The following is an 8,775-nucleotide window of genomic DNA, read 5'->3' as shown; positions in this document are numbered from 1 at the left end:
TTCACAATAACAAAGAAAAATAGCATGTAAATGGAAACTTTGTACATTGTCTCAAATTATTTTTATTTTCTTATTTTAGAAGCTATTTTGAGCTTACTTCAGATCACTTTTTTTGTAGGTAAAGTATAGGGATCAGCAACACAAATTGATACAAGCTTTCATGAAGATGGCAGTAGTATGGATTATAGCTTTCCTAAATTTTGGCCCAGCAATTGTTCTTTGGGAATATGTGGTGGGTTATAGTGTGATACCAGAAAGTGAATGTAACCCAGAATTTTACTATGGAGGCCGATACTCGCTCTATTCTTCTATTTTTGACTTTTTCTTGCCGATATCTGTGATAGCCTTTTTCAACCTTAGAATTTATTTTAATATAAGAAATCGAATGAGGAGTAAAGAACAAAGCTCTAGGAGTCCTAACTCTAGTGATTTATATGGAGACAAGATGAACACTGATGTATTCGTTGTAGAGTGTACAGATCATTCCCACTGTCCAACAGCTTCAACACAACGTAATCAAGAGCGTGGACCACAGAAGAAAAATGCACATGTACAATATTTGTTTTCAATCTTTAAAACTAAAGGTCACCATGTAGCTGCAAAAAATGGAAGAAATGAAGAAGCAAATGGAGGAGGAACTCTTGATTTAACAAAAAATTCTTCATTAGCCAAGGATAAGAAAATGGCGAAATCTTTAGCATTTCTTGTGAGCACCTTTTGTATCTGCTGGGCACCATATTCCTTTTTAACAATTATCTCAGAGGGGTTTTGCACATTTTGTGTGCCGCCCGTTGTGTATGATATCACTTGTTGGCTATTCTTCTTAAACTCCTCAATTAATCCATTAATGTATCCATTTTGCCACCCCGCATTTAAGAAAACCTTACTACAATTGATCTGCTTTAAAAAAACATAGCTGAGGCAAAGATTGATTTTTGACCTTTTACACACTCAGCTCCAATACAGTGGACCTCACCGATCTTCTGAATACCTAAGGTTTCCTGGACATGCTTAAAAAAAATAAAACATATATATTTCCTCATGCACATTTATGGGGATGTTTAGGAACTACTAAAGATGTTTGTCTTTAATAGTTCCATGTTATATACAGAGATTACGATCCTAGTCTGGAAAAAGGAGTAAAAAAAAGTGCAAAAAATCTGACGTTTGTGTAAATATTCACCTATTTAACCTAATATTTTTATTTGTGTATTGGCCTACACTATATAGCCAAAGTATGTAAACCCATGCTAATTATTTAGTTTAGGTGTTTAAACCACAACCATTGGAAAGAGGTGCATAAGATAAAACATTGGTTCCAATTTACAGCCTATTGACCACTTGACATTGTTTTAAGATGGCATCTTAGGCTTTGTTTACATGTCCAGTAATCATCCATTAGAACGGATCCAGCAGCAATCCATTGACAAAAAAGTTGTACAGACACAACTTTTTCAGCTATTTTTAAAAAACTGATTTCAGCTGGATCCGTTTTTTTTTAACATTGAAGTCTATGGAAAACGGATCCGTTATATAACCATTAGTTTTCTTCCATTTGAAACAGATACAGTATGCAAAAACAAGAAAATGGATGGCTATTTAATGGATCTGTTTTCTATAGCCTTGAATATTGAAAAAAATAAGTCCGGCTGAAATTGTTTTTTTTAAAAACGGACAAAAAAATTGCATCTGCACAACTTTTTTGTCAATAGATTGCTGCTGGATCCGTCCTGATGATTACTGAAATATAGCCTTGGCAAAATGTGTAATCTGATAGATGTGTCACAGTTCATTGTTTTTGCGAATTTAAAAGTAATCATGACATCTTGATAGCTGAACTATGAGCCGAGTTCATAGTCAGTGTACTTAGTATGGTGAATGCATAGGCAGTAGACAGTTGTTTTATACCAATATATAACTGCTGAATTCGAGTTGGCGCCGAGCACAGAAGCAGAGTACAAAAAGGGTTTTTTTTCATATAATTAGTATGCTGGTAAAAAAGCTTATTTTTGACCCCTTAAGGATACAGCCTATTTTAGCTCGCAGAACACAGTGCTTTTTTTGTTCTTTTCATGAAAGTATTCTGACACCCATAATTTTCTTTTACTGCTTGCCTGTCTTTTTCCATGATCAAACGTATCTTCCATTATTACTACCTTCATGTTTAATTTGAATTATTGTTAATTAGAATATTGTTTAGTTAATATATATACTTGTTAGTTCATTCATTTTTGGTGGAGGAGCTTAAGAAAAAAAACAGTAATTTGGAAATGTATTCTTTTGGGGTGGTTTGGGGATGTTTATTGAGCAGTATAAATAATATAATAACTTTATTCGACAAGATATTCCAATGATTAAAATACCATATTTGTATATACTTTTTTTAAAAAAATATGTTTGCTAAATTAACCCCTTAAGCCCCGAGGGTGGTTTGCACGTTAATGACCGGGCCACTTTTTACAATTCTGACCACTGTCCCTTTATGAGGTTATAACTCTGGAACGCTTCAAGGGATCTTGGCGATTCTCACAGTGTTTTCTCGTGACATATTGTACTTCATGATAGTAGTAAAATTTCTTTGATATAACTTGAGTTTATTTGTGAAAAAAACAGAAATTTGGTGAAAATTTTGAAAATTTCGCAATTTTCCAACTTTGAATTTTTATGCCCTTAAATCACAGAGATATGTCACACAAAATATTAAATAACAATTCTCACATGTCTACTTTACATCAGCACAATTTTGGAACCAAAATTTTTTTTTGTTAGGGAGTTATAAGGGTTAAAATTGACCAGCAATTTCTCATTTTTACAACACCATTTTTTTTAGGGACCACATCTCATTTGAAGTCATTTTGAGGGGTCTATATGATAGAAAATACCCAAGTGTGACACCATTCTAAAAACTGCACCCCTCAAGGAACTCAAAACCACATTCAAGAAGTTTATTAACCCTTCAGGTGTTTCACAGGAATTTTTGGAATGTTTAAATAAAAATGAACATTTAACTTTTTTTCACACAAAATTTATTTCAGCTCCAATTTGTTTTATTTTACCAAGGGTAACAGGAGAAAATGGACCCCAAAAGTTGTTGTACAATTTGTCCTAAGTACGCTGATACCCCATATGTGGGGGTAAACCACTGTTTGGGCGCATGGCACAGCTCGGAAGGGAAGGAGTGCCGTTTGACTTTTCAATGCAAAATTGACTGGAATTGAGATGGGACGCCATGTTGCGTTTGGAGAGCCCCTGATGTGCCTAAACATTTAAACCCCCCATAAGTGACACCATTTTGGAAAGTAGACCCCCTAAGGAACTTATCTAGATGTGTGGTGAGCACTTTGACCCAACAAGTGCTTCACAGAAGTTTATAATGCAGAGCCGTAAAAATAAAAAATCATATTTTTCCACAAAAATTATCTTTTCGCCCCCAATTTTTTATTTTCCCAAGGGTAAGAGAAGAAATTGGACCCCAAAAGTTGTTGTGCAATTTGTCCTGAGTACGCTGATACCCGATATGTGGGGGTAAACGACTGTTTGGGCGCGCATGGCAGAGCTCAGAAGGGGAGGAGCGCCGTTTGACTTTTCAATGCAAAATTGACTGGAATTGAGATGGGACGCCATGTCGCATTTGGAGAGCCCCTGATGTGCCTAAACATTAAAACCCCCCACAAGTTACACCATTTTGGAAAGTAGACCCCCTAAGGAACTTATCTAGATGTGTTTTGAGAGCTTTGAACCCCCAAGTGTTTCACTACAGTTTATAACGCAGAGCCGTGAAAATAAAAATTCCTTTTTTTTTCAGAAAAATTATATTTTAGCCCCCAGTTTTGTATGTTCACAAGGGTAACAGGATAAATTGGACCACAAAAGTTGTTGTCCAATTTGTCCTGAGTACGCTGATACCCCATATGTGGAGGGGAACCACCGTTTGGGCGCATGGCAGAGCTCGGAAGGGAAGGAGCGCCATTTGGAATGCAGACTTAGATGGATTGGTCTGCAGGCGTCACGTTGCATTTGCAGAGCCCCTGATGTACCCAAACAGTAGAAACCCCCATAAGTGACCCCATATTGGAAACACTAGACCTCCCAAGGAACTTATCTAGATGTGTTGTGAGAACTTTGAACCCCCAAGTGTTTCACTACAGTTTACAACGCAGAGCCGTGAAAATAAAATATCTTTTTTTTCCCACAAAAATGATTTTTAGCCCCCCAAATTTTTATTTTCCCAAGGGTAACAAGAGAACTTGTACCCCAAAAGTTGTTGTCCAATTTGTCCCGAGTACGCTGATACCCCATATGTTGGGGTAAACCCCTGTTTGGGCACATGGGAGAGCTCGGAAGGGAAGGAGCACTGTTTTACTTTTTCAACGCAGAATTGGCTGGAATTGAGATTGGACGCCATGTCGCGTTTGGAGAGCCCCTGATGTGCCTAAACAGTGGAAACTCCCCAATTCTAACTGAAGCCCTAACCCTAACCCTAGCCCTAACCCTAGCCCTAACCCTAGCCCTAACGGGAAAATGGAAATAAATACATTTTTTTAATTTTATTATTTTTCCCTAACTAAGGGGGTGATGAAGGGGGGTTTGATTTACTTTTATAGCATTTTTTATAGCGGATTTTTATGATTGGCAGCTGTCACACACTAAAAAACACTTTTTATAGCAAAAAAGTTTTTGCATCTCTACATTTTGAGAGCTATAATTTTTCCATATTTTGGTCCACAGAGTCATGTGAGGTCTTGTTTTTTGCGGGACGAGTTGACGTTTTTATTGCTACCATTTTCGGGCATGTGATATTTTTTGATCGCTTTTTATTCCGATTTTTGTGAGGCAGAATGACCAAAAACCAGCTATTCATGAATTTCTTTTGGGGGGGGGGGGCGTTTATACCGTTCCGTGTTTGGTAAAATGGATAAACCAGTTTTATTCTTCGGGTCAGTACGAATACAGCAATACCTCATTTATATCATTTTTTATGTTTTGGCTCTTTTATACTATAAAAACTATTTTATAGAAAAAATAATTATTTTGGCACCGCTTTATTCTGAGGACTATAACTTTTATTTTTTCGCTGATAATGCTGTATTGCGACTCGTTTTTTGCGGGACAAGATGACGTTTTCAGTGGTACCATGGTTATTTATATCCGTCTTTTTGATCGCGTGTTATTCCACTTTTTGTTTCGGCAGTATAATAATAAAGCGTTGTTTTTTGCCTCGTTTTTTTTTTTTTTTACGGTGTTCACTGAAGGGGTTAATTAGTGGGACAGTTTTATAGGTCGGGTCATTATGGACTCGGCGATACTAAATATGTGTACTTTTATTGTTTTTTTTTAATTTATTTAGATAAAGAAATGTATTTATGGGAATAATATATTTTTTTCTATATTTAGGAATTTTTATTTTATTTTTTTACACATGTGGAATTTTTTTTCTTTTACTTTATCCCAGTGGGGGACATCACAGATCGCTGATCTGACAGTTTGCACAGCACTCTGTCAGATCAGCCATCTGACTTACAGCGCTGCAGGCTTACCAGCGCCTGCTCTGAGCAGGCGCTTGGTAAGCCACCTCCCTGCAGGACCCGGATGCAGCCCCGTGGCCATTTTGGATCCGGGCCTGCTGCAGGGAGGAGGAGGTAGGAGACCTCGGAGCAACACGATCACATCGCGTTGCTCTGAGGGTCTCAGGGAAGCCCGCAGGGAGCCCCCTTCCTGCGCAATGCTTCCCTATACCACCGGAACACTGAGATCATGTTTGATCGCAGTGTGCCGGGGGTTAATGTGTCGGGGGCGGTCCGTGACTGCTCCTGGCACATAGTGCCGGATGTCACCTGCGATAGTCAGCTGACACCCGGCCGCGCTCCCTGTTATGATCCGGTGACCTTGGAGCCGCATGAGACTTTCTCAGGAGTAGGTGGAACCTGTACTGACTGCAAACCCTAAACTGACACTGCAACTAGAAGTAGCCGTGGGGTGTACCTAACACATCCTAGACACCTCGACACAGCTGGAGGACTAAATACCCCTATAGATGGAAATGGGAATTCTATCTTGCCTCAGAGCAGAACCCCAAAGGATAGGCAGCTCCCCACAAATATTGACTGTGAGTATTAGAGGAAAGACACACGCAGGCAGAAATCAGGATTTAGCAAAAGAGGCCACGCTAGCTAAATAGGAAAGGATAGGACAGAATACTAAGCGGTCAGTATTAAAACCCTAAAAATATCCACAGCAGATAATACAAAAATTCCACCATCTAACTAAAGACATGGAATGTATATCTGCATCTCCTGAGAATCCAACTTGACTGAACAAATCCAAACACAGTCTAAGCTGGACAAGAAAAAACAATAAATAGCACTGAATTGTAAAGCACACAGCATGTGTGCTGTAGAAACAAAACCAGACACTTATATTTGCTGATTTGACAGCAGGGCAGGAGGAACCAGACAGAGATGCAAAACCTCCAAGAACAATGGACAACTGGCAAGGGCTAATGAATCCTGCACACCTAAATACCCCAGTCAGAGCTGCAATCAGCAGGGACACCTGCCCAGGATTGCAACCCAGGGACAACTGCACTACCACCAACAACCACCGGAGGGAACCCAAGAGCAGAATTCACAACAGTACCCCCCCTTGAGGAGGGGTCACCGAACCCTCACCAGAGCCCCCAGGCCGATCAGGACCAGCCAGATGAAAGGCACAGACCAAATCAGCAGCATGGACATCAGAGGTAAAAACCCAATAATTATCCTCCTGGCCATAACCCTTCCATTTGACAAGGTACTGAAGCCTCCGCCTCGAAAAGCGAGAATCCAAAATCTTCTCAACCACATACTCCAACTCCCCATCAACCAACACAGGGGCCGGAGGATCAACAGAGGGAACAACGGGTACCACATATTTCCGCAATAAAGATCTATGGAAAACATTATGGATAGCAAAAGAGGCCGGAAGGGCCAATCGAAAAGACACCGGATTGATAATCTCAGAAATCCTATAAGGACCAATAAACCGAGGCTTAAACTTAGGGGAAGAAACCTTCATAGGAACATGACGGGAAGACAACCAGACCAGATCCCCAACCCGAAGCCGGGAACCAACACACCGACGACGGTTAGCAAAACGTTGAGCCTCCTCCTGAGACAACACCAAATTGTCCACCACATGAGCCCAAATCTGCTGCAACCTGTCAACCACAGAATCCACACCAGGACAGTCAGAAGGCTCAACCTGCCCCGAAGAAAAACGAGGATGAAAACCAAAATTACAAAAGAAGGGTGAAACCAAGGTAGCCGAAATAGCCCGATTATTAAGGGCAAACTCGGCCAATGGCAAGAAAGCCACCCAATCATCCTGATCAGCAGACACAAAGCATCCAAAGTCTGATTAGTTCGCTCGGTCTGGCCATTTCTCTGAGGATGAAATGTGGAAGAAAAAGACAAATCAATGCCCAGCCTAGCACAAAAGGCCTGCCAAAACCTAGAAACAAACTGGGAACCTCTGTCGGACACAATATTCTCCGGAATACCATGCAAACGAACCACATGCTGAAAAAACAGCGGAACCAAATCAGAAGAGGAAGGCAATTTAGGCAAAGGCACCAAATGAACCATCTTAGAGAACCGGTCACAAACAACCCAGATAACCGACATCCTCTGGGAAACAGGAATATCAGAAATAAAATCCATAGAAATATGCGTCCAGGGCCTCTCAGGGACCGGCAAAAGCAAAAGCAACCCACTAGCACGGGAACAACAAGGCTTGGCCCACGCACAAGTCCCACAGGACAGCACAAAAGAACGCACATCACGTGACAAAGAAGGCCACCAAAAGGACCTACCAACCAAATCTCTGGTACCAAAAATACCAGGATGGCCAGCCAACACAGAACAATGAACCTCAGAAATCACTCTACTAGTCCATCTATCAGGAACAAACAGCTTCCTGTTATGATCCGGTGGCCTTGGAGCCGCATGAGGCCTTCTCTGGAGAAGGTGGTACCTGTACAGACCGCAACCCTAAACTGACACCGCAACTAGAAGTAGCCGTTGGGTGTACCTAACACATCCTAGACACCTCGACATAGCTGGAGGACTAAATAACCCTATAGATGGAAATGGGAATTCTATCTTGCCTCAGAGCAGAAACCCCAAAGGATAGGCAGCCCCCCACAAATATTGACGGTGAATATAAGAGTAAAGACACACACAGGCTGAAAACAGGATTTAGCAAAGAGGCACTTCTAGCTAAATAGTAAAGGATAGGACAGAGTACTAAGCGGTCAGTATTAAAACTCTGAAAATATCCACAGCAGAAAATACAAAAATTCCACATCTAACTAAAGACATAGAATGTATATCTGCATCTCCAGAGAATCCAGCATGACTGAAAAAATCCAAACAAGTCTAAGCTGGACAAGACAAAACAATGAATTGTTCTGAACTGAAAAGCACACTGCATGTGTGCTGCAGGAAAATAAACCAGACACTTATCTTGGCTGAATTGGCAGCAGAGCAGAAGGAACCAGACAGGGATGTAAACCCTCCAAGAACAATGGACAACTGGCACTGACTAATGAATCCAGCACACCTAAATACCTAATAGAGCTGCAATCAGCAGAAACACCTGCCCTGGATTACAACCCAGAGACAACTGCACTATCACCAACAACCACCGGAGGGAGCCCAAGAGCAGAATTCACAACAGTTTCCCCACTGGACAGCGGTCAGGTTTGTCAGCCTGAAATTCCTGAAGAACCCATCGCAA

Source organism: Ranitomeya variabilis, chromosome 6 (assembly GCF_051348905.1).
Source record: "Ranitomeya variabilis isolate aRanVar5 chromosome 6, aRanVar5.hap1, whole genome shotgun sequence".
NCBI classification, from domain to species: domain Eukaryota; kingdom Metazoa; phylum Chordata; class Amphibia; order Anura; family Dendrobatidae; genus Ranitomeya; species Ranitomeya variabilis.
Note: the sequence above shows the minus strand (reverse complement) of the source record.